The 25,708-nt window shown below is 35.9% G+C and overlaps 1 protein-coding gene across 21 annotated transcripts in view; it reads left to right on the top strand.

Moving 5' to 3' along the window:
• The window catches only part of LOC143676488 (uncharacterized), a 339,453-nt gene that overhangs the window by 210,267 nt on the left and 103,478 nt on the right, over positions 1-25,708 (top strand). For 3 of the 21 annotated variants that reach the window (XR_013172134.1, XR_013172132.1, XR_013172131.1), the window contains one exon: positions 10,805-10,977. The exons of 17 other annotated variants lie outside the window; for them this stretch is intronic. The gene's annotated coding sequence lies outside the window, so the exon portion shown is untranslated. Of the gene's footprint in view, positions 1-6,316; positions 6,471-10,804; positions 10,978-25,708 lie in introns of those variants that run through there. One more of the 21 variants, XR_013172130.1, reaches the window with a different exon arrangement.

The following is a 25,708-nucleotide window of genomic DNA, read 5'->3' as shown; positions in this document are numbered from 1 at the left end:
TTGTCTATTTTCGGAGGCCAGAACAATCCGTGACTTGGTAGGAACTCAATAAATGTAAATTTTAAATGAATAAATTCAAACATTTTCCTGGATACAACTCCACAGAATCTTTTGTAACTCTCAGAAACAACGCTGGATTTACACATGGATGATAGATGACTGGAAACTATGTGGAGGTAGATTTATGCTATAATGTTTATGGATATTTCCTATTTAAACCAGTCAACAGCCCCTTTATAACAAAGGTCTACTTGCTTTTTAACTAGTTAGTCTGGGAACTCTGGATTTCCTGGTTTCATTTTATAAATCCAAATGCCTAAATAGCTTAAACAAAAGTTTTGAATGTGGATTTTTAAGTCTGTGTCCCTTTTACCTGAAAGCTTCAGAGAAACATATGTCAAGTGCAAATATTCGATTTTTTGGAGGGTGGAAACTGCTTGGCTTCTCTTGGTGATTTCTAGGTTTACCCATTGACAACTGCTGGAAAATTCTTTCTGGTTGCCAATTTTTAAGGCTTTTTCCATGGATGCATAATTATAAGAAGAATTGACTTTGTGGAGAATTGATGATCATGTGGAATTTGTCTGCTGAACAGTGCAAAGCAAGACCTGCTTCTAGGCCTCCTTTTTAAATAAGGGAGCTTAATTACAAACTGTTGGAATAAATATCTGTGACTGCAGCTATAGAACAGTAAATATGATGGGTTGAAAAATAATATATCTAATAAAAGATGAAGAAATATTTCAAATACATTTTATTTTAGTTGAATGAATTTGGTGATCATGCATAGCCAGACCTTACACTTTGGAGGCTTTCATAGAGTTAAGAAAATAAGTTGAAGAAATAAATACTGTGAAATCAGAGTTCAGCTAGTAAGTGATTTATTTAATCAATTCATTTGAATATGCCATCCATCCTCAACATTTCTGAGAGCTGTATATTATAACTACGTGGTTGAATATAATGCCTAATAATTTGCAGATTGCTTTGTTGGTCCTGACATATCTCTCCATTTATAATGAAGAATCTCTTGTGAATAAGCACCATAACCTTCAGAAGCTCTTGAGAAGGCCAAGTTGAAGTCAAGAACAAAGTCCTAAAGAACCATCCCACTATAAACTGGCTTTAATCTGAAATTTTTTTCCCTTAGAAAATGGGAAATGTTTTTATTCTTGTTTTGGACCTCATGTAGAATTCCTCTTAGATTCTGCAGTGAGGAATTTTATTGGGCTCTATTATTGGTTCAAGTGTTCTTATAGCTAGATTTTAAGTACATGAAGGGGCTTGAGAGATTAATAATGCGAGGAATGCATGTTGCTAAAAGAATAGCAGCAGTTTTTTAATAGTTGCAAAGTTCATTAGTAAAAGTCCATGTCATAATTTTAAAAGCTGTGGCAGTGCCCATGATACAAGGACAGTGTAACTGACAGTTGGGTTTTGTGCATGTTTTCCACAATAACAACCATGCCAACAATTTATCTTTCTCAAGGTTACTTGGTTTTCTATGTAGAATTGTCTAGCTCTCCTCAGATAGGGAAAAGCAGATGTAAAATTGTAAGCTGTTTGTAGACAGTAAACTTGAAAAAATGCTTTCCTTTTGAAAAGGTATTTTCAGTATTTTTGATGATATTAATGTTTATTTTTCAATGAAATCTATGGACAGCAATACTAGCATTTCTTATTAACGATTCTCTGTCCACACACAAAAATATATAATGTAGTTAAATTTAGTAACAGATCCCTTTATGCAAAAGGAAGTTTGAATTCAGATTGGCTGCTCTTGGGATTTGGTCAAGTCATAGAATCACAAGGCATTAACGTGAATGTAATCTCTATTGTTTCAATTTCTTCACAGTGGAAACATATTATAAAAGGGTGTTGTGAAAACAACAATTGAAAAGGGATGTGAGGGAATTTAGATAAAATAGTTAAAGTTTAATTTATCTTATATTTATAGATGATTTATTAAGAAGAGATTCCCAGTGCCTTTAGGATAAGAGCCCCAATCATTTACATGGCCCCTGGTCTAGTTTGCTAGCTGCCAGAAACGGAATGGCTTTTAAAAAGGGGAATTTAATAGGTTGCTAGTTTACAGTTCTAAGGCTGAGAAAATGTCTCAGTTAAAGCAAGTCTATAGAAATGTCCAGTCTAAGGCATCCAGGGAGAGATACCTTGATTCAAGAAGGCCAGTGAAGTTCAGGGTTTCTCTCTCAAGTGGAAGGGCACATGGCGAACACAGAGTTTCTCTCTCATCTGGAAAGGCACATGGTGAACACAGTCAGGGTTCCTCTCTCATCTGAAAGGGCACATGGTGAACACAGCATCATCTGCTAGCTTCTTCTCCTGGCTTCCTGTTTCATGAAGCTCCCCAGGAGGCATTTTACTTCTTCATCTCCAAAGATCGCTGGCTGGTGGATTCTGCTTCTTGTGGCTATGTCATTCTGCTCTGTTCTCTCTGAATCACTCCTATTCTCCAAAATGTTTCCTCTTTTATAGAACTTCAGAAACTAATCAAGACCCACCTGAATGGGTGGAGACATGTCATCACCTAATCCAGCTTAACAACTACTCTTGGTTAAATCACATCTCCAGGGAGATGATCTGATTACAGTTTCAAACATACAGTATTGAATAGGGATTATTCTACTTTTATGAAATGGGATTTTGATTAAAACATGGCTTCTCTAGGGTACATGCATCCTTTCAAACCAGCACAGCCCCAAGGCCCACTGTAATATCTGGACCCTACCTGCTTCTCCAGCCTCATGAGCCTCCCTTGTTTCCTTGATTCTCTAAATACAAGCCATTCTGAACTTTAGTTCAGCACTGTCCAGTAGAACTTACTGCAATGATAGGATTTCTATATCTGGGCTGTCATATGGTAGCAATTAGCCACATGTGATGATTGAGGACTTGAAATGTGGCTAGGGCAACTGAGGAATTGAATTTCTAAATTTATTTAATTGCGCTTCATTTAAATTTGAATTTCATTTTAAATAACCACACAGGGCTAGTGGCTATTGCATTGGACAGCAGAGCTGTAGTTTCTCAAATGAGGTACATTGTCTCTCATTTCTAGCCCTTCAAACTTGTAAATGTGCTTTCCCTTTATTTAGGATACCCCCACCTATTTTATTCAGCTAATTACCACTTTTCCTTAACATAGCTTCCCTAGAGAGACCTTCCCTCTTTCTTTAAGACCACTGTGGATGCCCTTGCTATGCTCCCCTTGTTTATCCAGTAACCATAGCAATAATGGCTAGAGCTAACATTTTTTGAGGGATAATAACTATCCAATGCATTGAGCTCATTTCATCCACACAATAACTCTAAGAGAAAAGGAGCATGAGTATCCTCATTTTACAGATGAGAAAAGTGAGATTTGGGTTTAAGTAACTTATATAAGGCTAGCTCCTCTATCATACTCATCATACTCTTGATTATACTTTTACGATATCTCTATTTTCTACTAGATTATAAAGTCCAGATTTTCCATCTTGTTCAGGGATGCATGCCTTGTGCCTACTATAGTTTTTGACACACTGTAGATATTTAGTTGTTGTTTACGGAGTGAACGAAAAGTTGTGAAACTAGGACATGCACAACTATGCTAATATCGTAATTCTAAATTAATGTTCTTGGATGGTTTAAAGTAATTCATTTAAAAATATATTAATTATAGAGATATTTCAAAATATACCACTTCTCAACAATGTTATTCCATTTAAACATTATTGTTTGTAAATATTTATTAGTCTACGTGATCTATGTCTAGACAATTTTATATGTTTTGGAGACTTAATATTTTATGAATATCAGGTAGAGGTTGGTATAAAGAAAAGTCTCCCAGACTATGAATGAAACGACCTGTGTTTTTGTCTTTTCTGCACTTTTATGGTGTGCGACCTTGGAAAAAAGACTTACCATTTCTAAAATCCAGTTTCTTCAATCACAAATTAGTGGATTTGATTAGATGGTCTTTAAGATAATTTTTGCCTCATGAATTTCTTGATTCTATGTGTATTACCATTAGTTGTTACACACGCTGAACTCTTAAAATGGCAGAAATGACTGGCAAACACAATTTTTTAGAAGTCATTCTTACTAATTTTATTAAGGAGCTATGCACATGCATTTTTCTATTTAAAAAATTATTTGTTGCACACACATATTACTTAAAAAAAAAACTTACTAGTCACGTCAGACTAATTATTTCCTGCCTGGCATGTGGATAGTAAAGTGCCGCCTCATCTGACAGTAAGACTGTTCTGTGAACATACCCAGTGCTTACGCTGGGAGATGGGGAGTGTAACCCCGGGGGTTGTGAGCCTAGGGGGTTGAAAGCCAAGATGAATATAAGAATGGAAATCTTGGCACCGCCAACCATGGGTACAGGTGAGTTTTGTGAAGAAGGAATTGTCCATCATTTATTCATTTACCAGCATTATTGGGTGCTTACCAGTCATTGCGTTAGTGCTGGAGATAGAGAAAAATACCCTTGAGGTGTTCACAAACTCATGCTCACTTTAAGTCTTCCTGCTGATGCATTTCAAACTTGATTTAAGCTGATTAGTGGCTCTGGGGTGTTTTCCAGAAAAGGTCACTTCTAACTTACAACATTAAAATTAGCTAACATTCATATGTAGTGCTATTTTTGTGTCTTCAAAGTGCTACTCCAATTCACCCTCAACCCCCTCTAAACACGTTAGCATAATCATCATGGCTTTTGTTTTATGAGTTTAGTAAAGAAATGGCATGGTCTGATGTGAGCAGGAAAAACATTTTTAAAGCTTTATTGTTTCTCACCACTAACTTTCCAAGTAACTATGTGAGCAGTTTCCCTCCTTATCTTTGGAGAACATCTCAGGCAGAATTCAGAGTTTTTCCAGTCATTTTTCACAATTACCAGTGTCATTTTCTGGGTAGTACACTTCCCAGACAAAGTCTAGTTCATTCATTATTAAACATTTAACATCTCTCCCAATTTAAAGTTTCTCTCTTACCTCTTAGTTAGACCTGACCCAGGCTTGGAACTCTGTTCCAGCTATTTCTGAGAAACAAACTTCCCTCAAACTTAGTGGCCTTGAATCACAACGATAATTTATTTTGCTCATGAGTCTGCAATTTGGGCAAGCTGGATGGGGATTGTTTTTCTGCTCCACTTATGTCTGCTGGGGTGGCTCAATTCAGGGCCAGAATGTCCACTATCAAGATAGCTCCCTCACATGGCTGACCCGTTGGTGCTGGCTGTCGGCTGGGCGCTCAGCCAGGGCTTGATTTCTTTCTACGTAAGACTTTCCTCAGGCTGGTTGGGCTTCTTCACAACATGGTGAATTAGCTTCAAAAGCAGAGATACTGAAAGAACAAATGAGAAAATGCATTGCACTCATGATTCTGCCTCTGGACCTTTGGGGCCAGATAAGGGGAAAGAAACGCCGTAAGGAGATGATTAGATATTACTTGATTGGTCCAGTAGTAATCTAGGATTTATGCTCTCTGTGCCTGCCAGATGGCCAAAAGCTTTTTCTTTCTCTTCTGGGATAATTTTGTGGAGTTTGAGGATTCACTCCCTTGGTGGGGACTTCTCTTTTCATTATTCCCTGAAGTAGAAGATACCTCCTCATCTGGCCCCTTATAAATTCTTCCCTTAGTTCATTTTCTGGTGAAACAACACACAAAACTCTTTTTTGGGGGGTAACCTAGCTCTGGGACTCAGAATGAGTGACTCAAAATGACTCAAGGCTGGCTACTTTCAAGAAGTTGCTTTTTATCCATCACTAGTGGAAATGAAGCTTTCTCCCTTGAAACTGCTTCTTATTCCTCTTCTTCTGCTATTAGAGACAGCAGTTCCAGTTCTTTTAAAACCTTTTATAAGTAGGAGTCAATTACGAGTATCTAAATTATGGACACTCATTTCCAAGAGGTTCTTGAAAGCCCACCCCTGCAGCTGCGTCTGAAGTTGTTGGGAAGCAGTTCCTTTCCTCTTCAAGAAAAGGGAGGAAACACAAAATACCCCCAGCCACTTGCTCCTTAAAGATTCTCTCTATTAATTGAATTTTTTTCATTTATGGTCTCTTTGCTTTTCTATCAACTGAATGTAGGTGATGGATTAAAGGTGGTGGAATCAGTATTTATCTGCCATAGTAATAGGTCCTACATAAATATTCTGGCCCATGTAGAATGTACGTGCATTTAGCAACTTAACACTTTTATTCTCAGGATTGGGCACTAAGTAGAGATTGATAATCAAGTCCCATTTTTTTTACATCCTTTAATATGTGCATTTTAATTAAAATATAAATTCGTTGATCTTAAGGTCATTCATTTCGGGAGCAGAGAGAGCAATATCAAATAAATGGCTGAAGGATTGAAAAAGCATTCACCTTCCCACAACAGTTTCAAGTCAATCCACATCATTGTTTCCAGTTGGTAAAGTCTTGCACTGAGGTATTCAAGTTCTTATAATATCATTATGGTAGCTACAGTTCTGTGGCACAGTGCAGAGGCTGGAATGAAATTAGTCATTGTTTCAATGCAGTCAATAAAATAAGTTGGGCTTATTGTACTCACAAAGCAGGCATGTGTAACCAGCACATCTGGCAGTGTCTGAAATGTAGGTGAGTCCCCAAAGACGTAAATTCAATTTCTTTCTAACTTGTAGAGAGGTAAATTGTACCCACTGCAGTTCGTAGACCAGAAAGAAACTTCAAAAATTTTAATTGAGTAAAGGGTCTCAGTGATTTGTATTTATGACTTTAAACCAGAAATAAAATGTAGTTTAAACTTGGTATTTGATAATACAAAATATTTGCCAAGAAAATATTGCTTAGGTTCTTTGCTAGGCAATGAAGGAAAAGAATAAGAGATGGGCCCCACTCTCAAAGAACTTATATTTTAGTTGAGGAGGTAAGATGTATAAATAAGAAAGTTCAATCAACATATATCAGCCTGAGATGAATACCAAGTAAATGTTAATTAACAAATGTCTAGTACAGTGTGTGCTGATGCAATGGGCATTGAATAAATATTTGTAGAATAAATGAATGAATGAACGAATGAATGCACACACACACACACACACACACACATAAATAAATAAATTGTGAAGAAATTGGATTGAGCTGTCCCAGAGCTCCAAGAATGTTCCGGAAAGATCTCATGAGTCCAAAGGGAGGTTTTTATGCTTTATTTTATCCATTAACTCCTAATCGATGTGACTGTAATATGATGAATGAAATTGTTTTGCTTGGATAAGATAGATTTCACTCTCTCAATGACTACAATAGGAGAAAAGATTGAGTCAGTGCCTTGGGAATGAAATAAATGGAGGAAAGGAAGGAATAAATCAGGTGAAGATGAAAACCCTCTGCTTGGAGCTGTCTTTATATAAAGCCGTAGAGTCATTGCAGAATCTTTCTCACTCTAATTTTCAGGTTATTCTACCAGACATAGCTCATAAGTGTGGAGTGGAGGTAGAGTTTTACTTTGTTTATTTTTAATGTTGATTTTTTTTTTTAATCCTGTGAATTACACAGGTGGTAGATTTGGCCAGGGGCTGCAACTGAAAACGGCTATTTCTTTAAAGTTTTGAGGAGGGGCAGAGTGGACTTGACTTACTTAAATTTATTTTGAGAATTTTTTGCTAAATGAAAGTCAGGTTTGGAGAAAGCTGAGCAGTAGGGAAGTGGGGGAATTAACTAGTACAGAGGCCACCTCTTTCAGCGAAGTAGAGCTTGGACCTTCCATAAATGAGGCAAGAAAGTATTTCATTCAAACTAGAAAATACCATGAAGAGGCTTTAACTTTAGCTACATCACTCCTATCATATAGTAAAGGTTGCCTAAAAATTTGCTTGCTTGGTTTCTTCATGCTGCAAGCCTTATTATTGATTTTCTATCCTAAATTTATTTCCCAGTCTGTAAGTCCCTAATGGGTAGAAGGCAGGATTTGCCAGAAGCCAAGTGAGCTACTAAGTGTCAAAACCTGGAAGAGAATTCTTACCTCTTCGTTTCTAAATTACACTTTTAGCAGAAAAAAATCAATTGAAAGTTTTCTCTCTTGTTTTATCTGTCTATAGAAAAATCTTCACTTTATTGGGGCCATTCTGCTGAATAATTAGTGTGTGCAAGCATGCTTTTGCACCCTCGCATCTGAGAACTTATGTTTCTGGCGATGTAAATCCGCTGGGAAATCCTGGTGTGTTAGCTTAATTGGGAGGATGCCTTCCCCCTTCAGACACACTCTGCCTCCCTCCCGTTCACAAGGGTTCTGACTTGTGTTAAGTATTATTCTAATTTGTGTGTGTATGTTAAAAGCAGTTCTGTTCAACACAGAACTGAAAGGTTGTACTGTTCTTCTTTATTCATGTGTTGATGTTTGCTTGAATTTGTATATTTGAGCCCACGTCTCTGTGGCATATTTTAAGCTATAAATTCTTAGAGGACAGGAATTGTTACTCTCCGATTGACTTTGCTTATCTTCCAGCATGGGCCTATGTATATACAAAAGCTTAATGCATTCAATCTGTTGAAAAATTACTGGGCCTGGGGTTCTTCAAGGGTAAATTGTATTCTATGATATTTTCATTTAAACATGAAAATCATCCAGCCCGATTCTTATACAAAGAATGTATAATGTACTAATATAACATTGTATGTGGAGGAGAATGAAGGCAAAATGTTCTAATTTCACGAAGATATACAAACAGAGCTCTTTTCAGAGGTTACCTTACAGTTCACAAGGCAAGATGGAGAGGGTAATAAGCTGTAGCGAAAGATCATAGTATATAGAATTCCTGAGTTACATTTCTATTCTGCCACTTACTAAGCTGTGCAATTTTGGGAACTTTACTTAACCTCTCTGAAGCTCTGTTTCCTTACCTGCAATGTGTCAATTAGAAAATTTACCTCACAGCATTATTACAAGAACGGTAAATGAATGTTGTTATTATCAAGGTAAGATTTACTGTATTTATTTGGTAAATGAAAAAACTGAGGACATTATATGATTTATCTGAGGTCACATTGCAAGTGCTTTGCAGGTTTTCTGACTCAAACTCTATGCCAGTTTATAGACTGAACGATATTGGAAAAATATAGTTAATTTGGGTTGTGGCTGTGATTAGACTGAGGAGGGCTTCTCAACCCTGAGCAAGGAACAGTCATGCTATCTTAACTGGCAGCAGAATGGAGAAGCTAGACTGGGATATATTTCACTTGTATTAGTTAGGTTTAGATTTGGTCTTACGTGAAAGATGAGGCAAACAACAATGGATTTAGAAGGATGGAAGCTTACTTCTATCTCACGTAAATGTAGGCAATCCAGAGTTTATATGTTGGTTCCCAAATTATTGGCAATTCAGGCTCATTCTGTCTTGTGTTCTGCCACTATTAACACACAGCTTTCAGCTTATGGTTCTAGATGGTTACATTCTAACCAGCAGTGAGGAGGGAAAGAGGTAGGAGAAGGCATGGCCCCCGCTTTTTGACGATAGTTCCAGGAAGTTGAGGGCATTTCCAGGAAGTTGTGTCTAACACTTCAGTTTAGATTCCACTCGTGTGACCATATTCGCTGCAAGGGAACTCCGTGGCCATGAACTAGCCTGGGAGTTCAGCGACTGAGGAAAAGGCCTAGCTGACATATTATCATAAGACAGAATGCAAAATGGCAAATATGTGACAAATGAGGGGGGAGTGGGAGCAGAGTCATTGGCTCTAACAGCCTTTTAACCGGCAGCCAAAAAAAGAAAAACAGAAAGAAGGGAAAGAAAATAATAATCAAGGAAATAATATAATAATTTTTTTATGAGCTGAAGAAAGAAATTTTTTTATTTGAATTTTTATGATGTAGCAGAATTTAAATAAAACAACAACAAAAGCTAAAAAGCAGAAAACAAAAAAGAAACAATTCAAGAAATATCCTAGGCAAGTGATCTTAAGGATATGGAGAAAGGATTGCAAAGACTTTCAGAGAGATAAACAGGTAATTTATAAAGAATAAGAAAACAGCTATTATCATATTTTCCTTAAAATGCACAGGAGGCTAAAAAACAATGGAGAATATCTTCACAGTTATGTGGGAAAATGTTTATAAAACTAGAGTCCTATTCCTGGCAAACACCAACAACAGGCTAACAGTCAACACCTATCTGAAAGAAGTATTTGATGATGTTTTCACATCAAGCAAAAGTAAAACCAGGGCAGGCAATGGTGGTGCAGTGGCAGAGTTCTTGCCTGCCATACCAGAGACCCGGGTTCAATTCCTGGTGTCTGCCCATGCAAAATAATAATAATAATAAAACCAAAATGAAAACTATAGGGGATTCAAGAAAGAGATAAATAAGAACAACTCAATAAAATGTATTGTTAAATCTAAATAATGGGAGGTAATAAGACTTTAGGGATTAAGATAATTGTTATTATTTGAAAGTAGAGGAATAATATAAGAATTAAAAGCAATGTGTAATAAAATTTATATATGAGTAAACAAAGTTGGGATATGATGAGCAAAGTTTCATGGGAAGTGAAATTTTATTGTCTTGATTAATCTAGTAAGAAGATATTGATTGAACTGATCAGAATATCAAGCTAGATATTTAAAAAACAGACTTTAAATATTGCAAAAATTAGAATGATTCAGCTGCCATGACAGAAAATAAAACTCAAAACACCTATATGATGAGGATAATTTATCTCTTCTATAAAAAAGTTCCAAGGTAGGCAATTCCTTGGTTGGTTCATCTGGTGATTAAAGTGTAACTTAAAGGACTGAGCTTCTTTTTGTTTTCATTCTGTCTTCCCAACAGGAGAAGCATATCTTCAGGTTAGAAGATAGCTGGCAGATAGAAGCAGCTTCTCTGGTTATCATACGAGGAAATATATAGTGGAATGCATAAGTTTGTGTCTCCTTATGTATGTTTTAAAATTTTTTATCCACAGAGAAAATGATTCCCAATATCTACCCAGTGGATTCAACCTCATTGTCCAGAATTCACTTCATATGCCCACAATGAAACCAATCACTGTTAAAAGGGACGGTACCTCCATAAATTGGACAAAGTATAAATTATTCCCTGTAGGTAAGGACAGGACCTGACTGCCTTGCAATGCATGGGTATGTAGAAGAGAACAGATACCTGAATACAAGCAGGGTTCTGTTAGAAAGGATGGGAAGAGGGAGGTAAGGAATGTTGACAGGATGTAAAATGTCCAGACTACTAAGGGGATAAATATAGGTCTAAGCAAATGTCATAATTATATAAAATGTAGTATTAAGAAAATAGAAGAGCAATAGCAAGAAAGCATGAAAACATAATAAAATGTCAAGAATGAATTTAGACATATTAATGATCACGATAATTGTAAATGGATCAAATTCCACTTTTAATACATCTCATTTTGAGGAAAAACGCACACATATACAATTTGGAAGAAATATACCAAAAGGACATGACATTATATTTCACACCAAGATCTATTTGAAAACAAAAACAAAGCAAGAAGAAAAGAAAATGACTTAGAGAATCTGGAAATAGAAAGAGAATGCTAATGAAATATTAACAAAAAGAAAATATATATAACTCTGTAAATAATAGACCAAGTATAAAACATTGTATTTTCAATAAATTATAAGTCCACCAGGGAGATATATGATGATAGAATGAATTTTTATGAAAGCAAATAATATTGCATTTATAGGGGAAAATGTTAGAAATACAGAAAGAAAAGTAAAATTTCTAAGAGTAGGAGACTTTGGCACAGTTCTCTGAATAATCCAAAAATCAAGTTCGCAGAATATAAGTAAGGATTTAGGATTCAAGTGACACAATCATATAAATAAGTCATGTCTGTACTAGAGACTACCCATTTTCAAAGGTTTTTTTTCAAAATATATTAAGATTGACCCTGAGCTCATGGCAGTTACTGTTTGCCAGTCACCCTTCTAAGCACCCAGTGGTACTCTTAACCATTATTCTAAGCCACAAAGAAATATGAAAGAAATTCCCCAAAGCAGAAATCACACTGAACATAATCTCTGACCACAGTGCAACAAAATTAGGAATAAAGAAAAGAACAAATATTAACCCATTTAAAATTTTACAACACCCAATAAATGATTCTTGGGTTAAAGAGAAAAAAACTCAAACTTTCAAAATGAAATATGATGAGAGCATTACATATCAAAGACTGGAATTTAGCCAAAATGGTTGTTGAGAGAAGAAGATTAGGACCTCAATTCATTTATTAGGAAACAAGAAAGATGAAAACTGAATGAATCAAAGAGTCAACTCAAGAGGCTGGGAAAATAAACAAAAATGAAAGTAGGAAGACTATGTTAATGAAGAAAAAAGCGGAAATTATAGACTAGAACACAATCATTAGAATTAAAAACACTAGACCTGATCAGTAGGACTAAAATCTAGTTCTTTGAAAAGAACAATAAAATAGATCAAACAGGCAAATTTGATTCTGAAAAATGGAAGTTAAAAATGATGTTATAATTAAGAGAGAGCATAATAGATCAGAATGGATTTTTGAAGAAAACACATTTTCTAGGAAAATAAAAATTACTAAAATAGACACCAAAAGATGCAGAAATTCAGATTAGATCAATGATCGTAAAAGAAATCTAAAATCTATTCAGCAACCTGCCACTGAATAAGCACCAAGCACAGACCCATCTACAAGAGAGATTTGCCAAAACCTTTCCTATCGTGGGCTCTAGTCCTGGGAGACAGACTAAGTTTCTCAACTCATTCTAACAGGACAAAATTATCAAGGCACCAAAAACTGATAAGGAAAAATAGGAAAAAAACGTAGATCTATCCCACTTATGAATACAGGAAAAGTCCTGAAAGAATAAAAAATGAGCAACATAAACCCAGTTGTATACATAATGACCAAGATGGATTCCAAGAAGAGCTCTTCCAGTGCACGAACTCTACTGTGTACATTAGGCCACTTTAACTGATACCCAAAGAAACCACATGATCAGCTTGAAAGACCCTGAAAGATAGTTGAAAAATAATCAACTCTTTTCCCTGAGATCAGACTAGAAATCGAAGAAAATTCCCTAACCTAATTAAGACTATCTATTAGAAATTGCTGACTAATATGGTGCAAATTAGAAAGATTCTAACCCAAAACAACAATAACAATGGGAAAGGTGGTGAGGGTTGATGTAGAGGGCAAACCATGTGCTTATTGCTCTAAGCACTTTTTCACAGGTTGTCTCATGTACTTCTCATGATATCACTCTGATAGAGATATTATTGTCATCATTATTAAAATAATAAATTACAAATGAGGAAATTAAGGCTAGTAAGGGACTTTATTTTAACAATGCATTGATACCCTAAATAGAATAAAAGAGGAAAATAAATTGAGGTATGTAAGATCCCAAACTTTATTATTTGCAGATAAAATGAACATCTAATTGGAACATTCAAGAGTCAACTGAAAAACACTATAAAAAGACAGTTCAGTAATGGTGACCATTATCCCAAAAGTGGACTTTTTTATTATGTTTCTGAAATAACCAACTAGAAAAAGAAACGTGAAATCTATTTAAGATAGTCACAAAAGCTACAAAACATCCAAGAATAAGTAGAAAAAGAAGTGTGGGTGATCTAGATGGCAAAAGCTTTAAAACTTGACTGAAGACTCCAGAATTAGAAACAAATAAAGGGCAAGACACACCATAATATTATAAGGGAATGCTCAACACTCATGAGATGTCACTTCTCCCCAAACTAAGCTATTCATTCCATTCTGATGTCATACAATGCCTATTAAAATCACAGTGAGGTTTTAAAAAAGTATAATCTGACAAGTTGATCCCAAAATTTATATGGAAAAGAAAATGTGTAAGAATAGCCCAAAGAATTTTGAAATGAGAATGACAATGAATGGTACTTGGCTCAGCAAATATCAAAACACCATGAAGCTGCAGAGATAGAGTCTTAGGCATACACTACATGTCAACATGTATGTACGAAGTAAATGAATTAATTTGTGTAATTTCACATTTCTGGGGAGCTTTATTGTGTCATTTCAAGACTGCTATCTCTGAAGTCTGACTTCCTTGGTTAAAAGTTCCTGCTCCATCCATCACAGATGCAGAATAGCATTTGGCAAGGAATTTTTGCAAAATAAAAGAATTCATTTATAAAACAGGAATTATTCTTACTTCAAAATATTATTGGGAAGAGTAAATTAGTTCTTAAAAAATATAAATGAGTTTTTTTAAAAAGTATTGCATAGCATATACCTGGCACAAAAAAGGAGTTTGATGGATTTTAGCTGTTATTATTATTTACTCATTCAGCAAATATTTGTTGATTATTCACTGTTGGGGATTGAAAAGATATGTTCAAGTCTTAATCCATTTTACTGCAGCTGTGAACACAATTTTAGTTAGGACATTTGAAGATGTACTATTCGTTAAGGTGTGTGCCAGCTAGAAACTATTGTGTACCCAAGAAAATATTGGCCCTCATTCAATATTGTTGGGTAGGATCTTTTCGATTGTTTCCATGGAGATGTGACCCTCCCAATTGTGGGTGGTAGCTTTTCAGTAGTTGGTTTCCATGGAGATGTGTCTGCATCCATTCAAGGTGGATTTGCTTACTAGAGTCCTTAAAGAGACAATCATTTTGGAAAAAGCTTCAGAGCCAACAGGAGACATCATGATGGAGATAAGGGAAAAAATGCCCCTGGGGAAGTTGTTTGAAATGAAAAGCGAAAGACCTCAGCAAATACCAGCCACATGCCTTCCCAGGTGACAGAGGTGTCCTGGACCCATTGGCCTTTCTTGTGCCAAGGCATCTTTCCCTGGATGCCTTAATGTGGACATTTTTAAGGCCTTAGAACTGTAAACTTGCAACTTAATATCCCTTTAAAAAAACTATTCCATCTCTGGTGTATTGATTCTGTCAGCTTTAGCAAACCAAATGAAGGTGTGGACTCATTTGTGAGTGAATAGGTACTTTGAAGATTCTTTATAGATGAGGACATATTGAGGCCCTTAATCCATATGACTTACAAAGAAAGGAAATTGAGGTACAGTCAATCAGTAGAGCCAGAAATCAGGAGAAGCCAGAAGGTAGTGGAAATAAGAACATCCATATGTTTACATCCACAGATTGCAGGCGACTGAGGCAGAGATGCAAGTCAGGGAATCCCCAAAACTGCAGCTAGTCAGCACCAGCAAATTACAGACTCCAGGAGCAAATACGACATGTCAAGACTGTAATGTGGGACTTTTAGCCCCCAAAACTGTGGGACAGTACTTTCCCATTCCTTAACTCAACCATTTTGTGGTATTTGTCATAGCAGCCTTGGCAAACTAAAACATTTACTGTGGGCTAATATTGTGTACCTGATAACATTCAAGTAAACATGATCTCTAAGGGAAAAAGTCTGATCAAATAGCAATAATTTATTGAGAAAGTCATGATATTATTGTTATTATAGTTATTATTAATAAAGGAGTGAGGGTGCATGGGTAGTTCAGTGGTTAAAATGCCCGCCTTTCATGTGAGAGACCTGGGTTCGATTCCTGGATCATGCAACCAATAAATAAACAAATAAAAATAAGTAAATGAGTGGACTATGCAACAAATGGTATGGGAGAAATTGGCTATTGTTTGGGGGAGGAAATGATCCCCAACTCCTAAAATATATGCACACAATTTTCCACCTAGATTAAAGATTAAACATGTTTAAAACCAAACAAATAAACTAGATCCAAACTGGATTTAAAGAAATGTGAATATGTTTATAATTTTGCCTGTCATTTGTTATACCCTTATCAAGGACAGAGTCAGAAAAGCTTTTGTATTTTCTGTTCAAATATGATTTCTAGTCCATTTGCTCTGATGCCACCAGATCTAATGATTTACCTAGGTTCGAATCTGTTCTCTCTTTCTCCTTCTTGCTCTCCTTTTTTCTATTCTCTATTCTATCTTTCTGTCATTGTCTTCTTCATTCTTGAGGAACTGCTTTCCTCTAACGCTGACACCCTCATTCAACTTTCTGCAGTGTCGATTGTGGTTTCTCAAGGTCCAGATTTTTAGTTGTACTAGATTGTCTTAAAATCATTTCATTTAGATGTCTTCTCAGAATAAATTGTCATTTTATCAGATTTTTATCTCTTAGAGATCATGCTTACTTGAATGTTATCAGGTACACAAAAAAGACAATTTCTAACATTTAGCTTTGTTTTCTATAGCTAAACTTTGCCTAAATATACTTCCTTTCAGTCACTGTCTTCTGCCTGATTTTCTGTTCTTTCATTAATGCTTTTAAAAATGTAGACTTTTAAATTCTTTTGCTATTTCTTCATCTTTGAAAGAGAAGAAAACTGCTTTCATTGGTATGCTATGCAGTCCTCTGGTTGCAGTGGGCTATTTCTTCAGCTCTGAAATTGGAGGAGCTATTTACTGGGCTCACCCTGAGCCTGACTTCCAGTGCCCAGACCTTATTTATCTGGCATGTCACTCCTGGGCTAGAGAGCTCCCTGAGGAGACACCCAGGAGGATTCTTTGCTGAGCATTTTATTTTATTTTATTTTATTTATTTTTATTTTTTTATTAACGGAAAGAAAGAAAAAAAAAAGAAATTAACACAACATTTAGAAATCATACCGTTCTACATATGCACTCAGTAATTCTTAACATCATCACATAGATGCATGATCATCGTTTCTTAGTACATTTGCATCGGTTTAGAGGAACTAGCAACACAACAGAAAAAGATATAAAATGTTAATGCACACTGTAATCCTCTGTGTCCAGGGGCTGTGAGCGCCCCATGAACCAGCAATTCCACCGGGCTCCACCTCTAGGTTCCTGTGTCTCCCCTTCACAGGACTGAGTTTCTATCCCAGGATATGATCCGTCATCTCATGTCAACTCTGGCCTTCAGGAAGATGACACTGAGTGAATACGGAAGAAGAAACACTAAAGGATAGGAGCTGAAATGGCCCTGCAGGGAGAATGCTTTCTCTCCCCTTGTCCTGTGAAGGCTCCATATTTCCGGGGTAGATGGAGGCAGTTGAGAGTTGGTGGAAACGCAGCGATTGTGCCCTGGTGCCCTTCAGTTAGTGGAACTTTGGGGCCGAGTAGGAGTGTGGGGGAGATAATGGCCTGGCTCACAGCTTTACGTGTTCTGAAACTCTTCTTAACTTTCCAGGTTTTCATCAGTATTTCAGAAAGAAGGTGAGGGTAAATGAAGCAGGACAGTTATTCCTCAAGTTCAGTTACTTTTAAAAAAACAGTATGTTTGCATTATTTTCTAAATATAAGGGTAATATATGAAAAAAATTTAAAAAGTGATCTCTGTTCAGGTGTCACTTGGAAAACACAGCACAGAACAATGGAATCATGAAAAGAAGACACTCAGAATCCAACCACACAGAGAAGATCATGATGAATATTTTGATTGATAGTCTTTAGAGTTTCCTGTATAATTGGTTCATAACTATATTCATTTTATCTAAAAAAAATTATATTATGTAAATAATTTTTTAGTTAGCCACTATACACATTTTACCTTAGTCTAAAGTATTGAGAAAGATTATTTTGACTAAAGTAAATTTTATGAAGTCAGTAACCCTGCTGCTGGGTTCATAGCTATTATGCCTTGGGACACATGTGATACCTTACATGCAATAAGGAATAAATATTTTGGGGAAAAATGAATTTATAAAAGTTCTCTAATTTGCACAAATTTCTTTTACTTTTGCATTACAGTAATCAAAATTTGGATCTACTGGTTGAAATTAGATAATACTTCATTCTTGGCTAAAAGGACATAATTTTCAAACAGCCCTACCTTATCTCTCAGAAGACATTTGTTTGCTTCCTCAATAATATTCTAAGTGAATCATTAAGGTCTGACAAAGTCTAATTTGGAATGTGGTTTATATTAATTTTAACATTCTTTTTTTTTTTTTTTTTTTTTTTTTTTTTTTTAAAGGAAAGACAGAGAGAGAAGGAAGGAAGGATAGAAGGAAGGAAGGAAGGAAGAAAGGGAAACATTTTTAAACATTTTCTTGTTTTATTGTATTCTGTTTCTCCGTTTTTTGTTACATGGGCTGGGGCCGGGAATCGAACCGAGGTCCTCCGGCATAGCAGGCAAGCACTTTGCCCGCTGAGCCACCGCGGCCCGCCCCAATTTTAACATTCTTAATATGACACATGGAACAAATGGAAAAACCTGTAGAATGTTATAGGGATAAAGTTAAACTAATTTTGTTTCTAACAGCCTAAAATTGTATTTTTGCTGTAAGCTGGTGAATGTATATTTATATAATTTATATAAAACTGGGTGTTATTTTTTTTTATTTATGTGAACTAGAATTCCTAGGCTGTTGGGTAAAGGTTTGTCAATAGGACGTCAAAATAAGTAATCATTTAAATCTGTAAATAATCAGTACCATGAAAAATAAACATCAAACCAGACAATAGGTCTGTAGAGAAATTGTCTTTTTGCACTTCAAAATGATACTTATGAACTATCACTGGCATATAAGACACTTGGATTGTTTCTCTAGTCATAGTGACAGATTTGTCATCTTGCCCATTCATAAAACATCTGGCTAGAGTTAGGGATTCAGTCTGCGTCCACCGAACAGAGGGAATCCATGAGATTCAGAGGTATCAAATCCAGCATTTTGCTGTTAATTAGTGCACTGCCATGGCCAACTTAAAATACCTAAAAAAATAAATAAAGAAAGAAAAGAATGACTGGGCTTTATATTTTACAGACAGAAGCTTTGTTGTAACACAAAGTAGAGCTCTAAATATTGGTCAATATATTAGTTTGGAGTCACTCTGTTGATCTATTTGCATGGAGGAGAACAACTCCCCATGATTTGATTCTGGCTGTGAATTACTCTTGCTCAGACATTAGGTGGCATATAGTTATCTGAAAAGATATCACAGTGAAAATATCTTAGGTAATTCTCAGAATCTTATTTTATTTATTTGTTTAATGCTCTAAACATGGTAGGAGTACCACAAAACACAGTGCAATCCCAGATTCCAAGCATTCACTTCCAATTTTGGAGGAGCTAGGAGGGCTACTCTGGCTGGACCAGGGTCTGGTCACTGCAGGGCTGGGCGCCCCACAGGCTGGTGAGTCTCCTGTCTCAGATATCGACTCTGCAGTTCTTCTAAGCACAATGGTCTCTTCTCAGACTTAGTGGTTTGCAAGGCAGGACGCTTTTTAGTGGTAGTTGCATCTATCGTTGGGAACTGAGAGTCCTGCTAGTACCAAGCCACTCAAAGAGAAAGGTGTGGCAATTTTGTTGTAATATACACCAGTGAGCAATCTGATTGATTTTACTTTTTTGCTCTGTGCATTGGCTCTCAGTACTGGTGAAAATGGGTTATGACAAACCTCTTAAAATGGTTTTTGATGATTCTTAGAATGATAATTTCAGCATTAAATTTACTTCTCTTTGTCTTGTATGAGGTCTTTGAGCTATATGAGTAAAGATGAACTTTTCACTAACTAAATTATAGTCTTCTCATCTTCCATTTGGAGGGTTGTTTAAGAATTACCAAATTGAAAAAGATGTTTGGGAACAAATAATTGTTCAAACTAAGGCTCAAAAAATTGGACAACAACACTAAAATGGCTATAATGTTCTAAATAAATACATGGAAGTGAAAACTGAAAACAAAATATAAATTTGTTTTCAACTTTAATCTATTTTATTCCATCAGAAGTTTATAGTTACCTTGCCTCACTCATCTATATTAGTTATCTATTGCTGCATATCACTTACCTCCAAATTTAGTGGCTTTGAGCAGCCACAGCTATTATCTCACAGTCTCTGTGGGTCAGGAATCTGGGCCCATTTAGTTGGGCCTTCTGACTCACAAGGTTGCATCAAGTATTGGTTGACAATATGGCAGCTTGCTCCATCAGAGAAGCAAGTGAGAAGAGCCAGAGCGAGAAAGAGTGCTAGCAAGAGAGAAGCTACTGTCTTTTATAGCCAAATCTCAGAAGTGATCTCCATCTCTTTTGCCACGTTCAATGTTAGAAAGAGTCATGAGGTAAAGCCCAAGACTGAAGACGAGGGTCACGTGCTGGCATGAATACCAGGGGGAAGGGAACATGAGGGGCCATCTTAGAAGGCAGACTACCAGAGAATTGGGTCACTGCTTGATACTCTAAACCTCATTTCACACACCTCTCTGAAGAAGGCTCTCAGAGTTGGCTAGAATAGTACCCTGGGTATTTTCTGCATTAATATTTTAAGTTTACATTTTGTTAAGTTTCACGTGCATGCATGTTAAATCTTAAAGGGTAATCTATGAACCACTTGAGATATAAACTTTCAAAACTGGAAGAGAGAAAAGGGGACTGGAGATACTGAGTGGCAGCATGAGGATTTCAATTCAGATGTGTATACACCAGAGCCTATTCTCTTAATCTAGCGTCATATACAGAAAGCTTAAAGGCAGCACATTAAGGAATATAAATGACATTCGGCATGGTATATAAAGTAGGTAAATGAGTTGTCATGGACGGCCTCAGGCAATTTTTCGTATGTGTAAATAATACTCATTTTGTCTGATTTCATTGTTCTCATTTAGGGACTAAACTATGAAAGAAGAGTAAGGAGCGCTTACTATGTCCCAGGCTCTGAGTTAGGCACTGCTGTCTTGTATAATCCTTACATGTATTCTATGAGGTCGCTATTATTTTATCTTACCAATAAGAAAATTGAACTTTTAAGAAGTTAAGAATTTGGCTGATTTTAGGAGTCTCAAGGTGTGGAGATACAGTTCAAACAAGGTCTGATTGACTATCCCCCCACGCCCCTAAATTCCAGGTTCTTTCCCCTATAATATTCCAGAAAGGGGAAAAGAAGGGGATGGAGCAAATAATTAAAAAGCTTCTGAACTGACAATATACCATATACCAGGTATTGTTCTAAGCACCTCATCTATCTATCTTAATTTATCTACCAAAATCCTCATAAGTAGTCTTACTACTACTTCAGTGATCAGAGAACTGAATTAATTAAGCTCTTTTCTGTGCATATCTAAATGTTTAGTTAATTAAAAAACTGAAGCATTTATCTGGTCCCATTCTAAATACATTCCCATGTATAGTGTACATAATTTTTAAACTGTCAAAATTACCCCCCTACACTCTAAAGTACTTTAATATCTTTTGAGCCATTAAAGGAATTATCTTACTTTAAATATTATTCAGACATTCTTCATCAATGGAAAATACACGGATATTGTATATGGTGACTCTTTATAAACCAGAGTGCAGAGCTGGACAAACAATTGTAATAACTGTGCTTGGCTTATGTAAATGCCCAGTAATCTGAACACACCAAACCTCATAATAGTTACAAAAGTTAAATCAGCTGGAAGCAGAATTATGAGCTAACAAAAATAAAGAACTGTTGGCTATTACATAGAAGATTCTCAGAGAAGGAGGTGTGAAGGGAAGCCAGGAAAATATACGTCCTACATCACTTTCTCTAGGAAGTGGATAAAACATCCCTGAAAATACGTATCTATTCTATGAGAACCCATGTGTTAGGTGCATTTTCACACAGTCAAGACTTGATTTTCTCAGCCAGTCTGAATCTGCAAAACTAAGTATTTTTTTCAGAGTCAAATTATAGACTCTATTACTCATCTTTTTAAAATCACAAGTAATTTTGATAATTTGTTTGTAATGAGCTTCTATCAAAACTCTAGGAAGAATTCACTATTTCCTTTCCTTAAAATATTAAACATTTTCCAGAATGACTTTTGTCTTTGTTAGGGTTTCACGTATTTATCGAGGGGTGTGTTTTCTTCTTTTTTTTTTTTTTCCAAATTAATTCACTATTATTTTCCCCTTCCTGCTACAGTTAACTGAGTCATTTATAATTTTGTCAGATTTATTTATCTAGCTAAGGCAACAAATTTATCCTCAAGTCATTCTTTTAAACAGCAAAAGAGACCAAAAAAAGAAAACATTAAAGGACTCAAGTGTTCTCACAAAGAAACTGCCAGTTTAGTCAACAATATTTAAACTTCCAGTAAAAACAAAAAACTCTGAGGTGGAGACCCCAATGGCTAAGAAAAGCCACAAGTTCAAGATGACCTTGCCAAAAACATTTATACTTTTAGCCAAACTTATTAAAAACAAAATTCATTTGAAAGGGGAAAAACATCTACCGAGTTTCATAACTTCTAGATGACAGGCTACAAAAGGATTTATTTTTAATAATATTGCCGACTAAATATGACTCCAAATCTGGTTTTCTTTCAAGTTCCTTAGCTTCCCGCTTTCCACCTACTTCTAGAAGAGGCAGTCACCCTGTGACTAGAAGACGAAACATCAAACTTGACAAGATTTCATTTTCAAGACCCATTTCTTTTTTTTATTAGTATTATAATGTAAGGAATTTCCCACCCAGTCCAAGGATGAAAGATAAGCCAAAACGAGATAAAATATTTTTAAAAGACAGTAGCTAGCTAATGGTCTTTCACTTTGTGAAAGTCTAAAATGGTTCCAAGATAGAGCCCAAACTGAGGTGTATCCTTCTGTCAGAAGCGTAGCTTTGGTTGCTTTGTGTCAGGGGAGACATGTTATTTTAAAATTGTTTTCATTTGATAGACTATGGGTGGCAGCTGGTTTACAGGAGGCAAGATCATCAATTCTGCAAAGGAAAAGGATCTGGCAGTATTTGTGAAGTTCTAAGTTGACACTGATGGTCTTAAAATAGAATTTTCTATAATAGGAAAAGCTTTGACCGATGTCACTCCAATGGGTGCTGCATGTTAGGTGGAGATGTATCCAATTTTTATATTCTCTTTTCAGAGCTACACTTTTCGTTAAAGTAACTAATATTGAGATGTCGATATTGACATTTGGGCAAAGCTTAAGCTTGAATTAGGTCGTAAAAAGTCTTGATTTATAGACACAGAAGACTTCACATAATCACATAAGCAATTGAATGACATGTTCAGTTGTATGCTTTAACAAGACAAGTTGAGACCTAGCTTCTTGGAAAAAATGTTCAAAGAATGGGATTTAAGAAGATTATGTGGCCGACCTTCCCCTTCCCTCCTACATTAGACCATTGTGTGACATTTCAGATTTTCTGTTTATTAGGAGCAGGGGGAAGAACTTCAGAAAACAATTTTGACCTGCTTTTGCGCAGGGTTGCATAGAAAGGTGAGAGAATAGGTAACAGCAAGAAATGCTTGAACATGAGAGCAGTTAAGCAGAAGAATTGCTGAGGGGTGCTGGAGAATTTCTTTGTTCATTTGTTATTAAAAATGAATAAAACAATAATGGAGCATCTACTGTATAAGAGGTTTGTGTTTTAAATTTGAATACTAATGACAGCAAATTGACTATTTCTAAGACCTTGAAGATCATACTTCTTAAGTGTTAAAAACTGTAACATAATACCTATGTTTTAGGCTCTTGCTTGATCAATGAGGAAGGGGATTTGGATTTTTTGGGGGGGGGAGAGGCGAGGTTTCACAATTTAAATCTGTTATATTGAGCTTTTATAGATTTCTCTGAAAATCTGTAAAAGTGCTTAAAAAGTGGAGAATCACTATATGATATAAGCATTAATCAGAGCAGTTCTTTTAATTGGCACAAAGTTGTGGTGATGATTTTTAAATGGTTTACAAACTAAACTTGAACATATAAATTATTACTACGAGTTAGAAACATGCATTAACATTTTTTAAAAGGAAGCATATTAGTAAACCATTATTGAAAAGTCCACCCTGCATTTCCTTCCTAAACCTGAAAATACACTCACAATCTTTCGGAAGCAGTAGACGCTAAAAGAGGAAAGTTCCATAGTTTTCATGGTGTGGCTTTTGGGTGTAATTTATTTCCAAGGCAGGATTCATAGGACCTTGGGTTGCATACAATACTTCTCTAATTCTATTTACACATGCAGTTAGGGAAATATATCCAAGAGTGGGCAGTAAAAATGGATATGCTTGTATTTGGCTCCAGACTGACATCTCTCTAGATGTTTCCATTGGCATAACAAGGCCATGCCCCCTATGAAGGGAAAAAATTCTACCTTGCCTCTTCCTAGCCTCCTTTGACTCCTGGCATCCTTGGCACTCCTTGGCTTATAGCTGTGCCACTCCAGTCTCTGTCTCTGTTTTCACATTGCCTTCTTCCCTGTGTGTCTGTGTGTCTTCTCTTCTCATAAGAATGCTAGTCATTGGCTGTAGGGTCCACCACAATTCAGTATGACCTCACCATAATTTGGTTATATCTGCAGACTTTATTTCCAAATAAGGTCACATTCACAGGTACTAGGAGTTAGAAGTTGAACACAATTTTTTTTGGGGGGGGGGGTTACTACTTGTTAGTGGCCATCTGGTCAGCTTGCACCTAAACACCTTTATCTTTACTATTTTTTGGTACCTCTGGTGGCAAATAGTGGAAAGAGGGTAATATTTCATCCTGCTAAATAGCTGGATGAATTTGTGGCTGGGTGAATTCCTAACTAAGAAATACAAAGCTCACTGAAGGATCCCTATTTCCTTATCCAAACTGCCAAGATCACACTGTAATTATAGTTCATTGGTCCCCATCCAGCCTTCTTATTACTCAGTGAGCACCTGACTTTGCTGGTCCTTACCACCAACCCTAAATAAGAAATTTTCTTCTCTATCTCAACTCTTAAAGGTTTTTCTCTCAGCTAGCTTTTACCCAGGAGTACTTGTTTTTCTAATCTGTTCTAGGGTGATGACAGTTTTATTTGTTAACCTTTCCAAGGATATTTTATTTTAATGGCGTAGACCAGAAACCTGCTAAGAAAGGTTGAGGAATTCTACGTGATGACTTTTGGCCATAAAATAAACTGTTAGGAGCTGGTAGGAGATAGTTTTCAGGGAAGATATTTCTCCATCCTTAACTCAATCAAACCTACGAGGGAAACCAGTCTGGTCTCTAGACTTCTACTTCTGGAATGCAGCTTTATGGGTTGGAAAGTTTAAACACCCTATAACTATATAAATAAAGATAAAATAGTACGCTTCTGCATCTTACTAGAGATGCCATTTCAAAAGAGAATAAGAATATAAGAAAAATAGTCTGTAGCCCTATTATGGTACGGTGTAAATCAATGTAAAGTGGATTTATTTTTATTATGTTAATTGCAAAAATTCATAGTCTCAGCCAAAGAACAGTTTGTTTTTTATTTGCTTTCTGACAAGTTTTAAAAAATAAAAGTTTGGTTGCGGATCAGAAAGAGGCTAGAAATAAAATAGCAATGAGTATATTATAAAATCCTTTTGGGGGATGTTTGCCATGACTATTATTTAATGATGTGTGCTATTTTTTAATTTTGAAAAAAAAATGCTATTTCTGAACTTAAAAAAAGATTGTAAGTGTATTATTAAATTCGTCCTTACATACATTTCCTAATACAGTCATGTAGACTCAGAAGAGCCTCACAATAGTATTTGCTACCAAGCCTTAGAATTCTTATTTGAGCCCTGCTGTGGTTTCACGTCTGAGAAATGTTCTCTTTCTCCTGATACTTGTGGTATCAGATAGACTGAAGTAGTCATAGGAGATGCATACCTGAAGGTCATGAAAACCAAAGAAGGAATTACAACTATTTGAAGCATAGATTTTGCCACCAATTTCTTACTTTCATTAACTTAGATGAATCATTTAATTTCTAGAGTACA

This window comes from Tamandua tetradactyla, chromosome 3, assembly GCF_023851605.1.
Source record: "Tamandua tetradactyla isolate mTamTet1 chromosome 3, mTamTet1.pri, whole genome shotgun sequence".
Classification (NCBI taxonomy): Eukaryota; Metazoa; Chordata; class Mammalia; order Pilosa; family Myrmecophagidae; genus Tamandua; species Tamandua tetradactyla.
The sequence above is the reverse complement of the archived record's forward strand: the minus strand, read 5'-3'. Positions and strand labels throughout refer to the sequence as shown.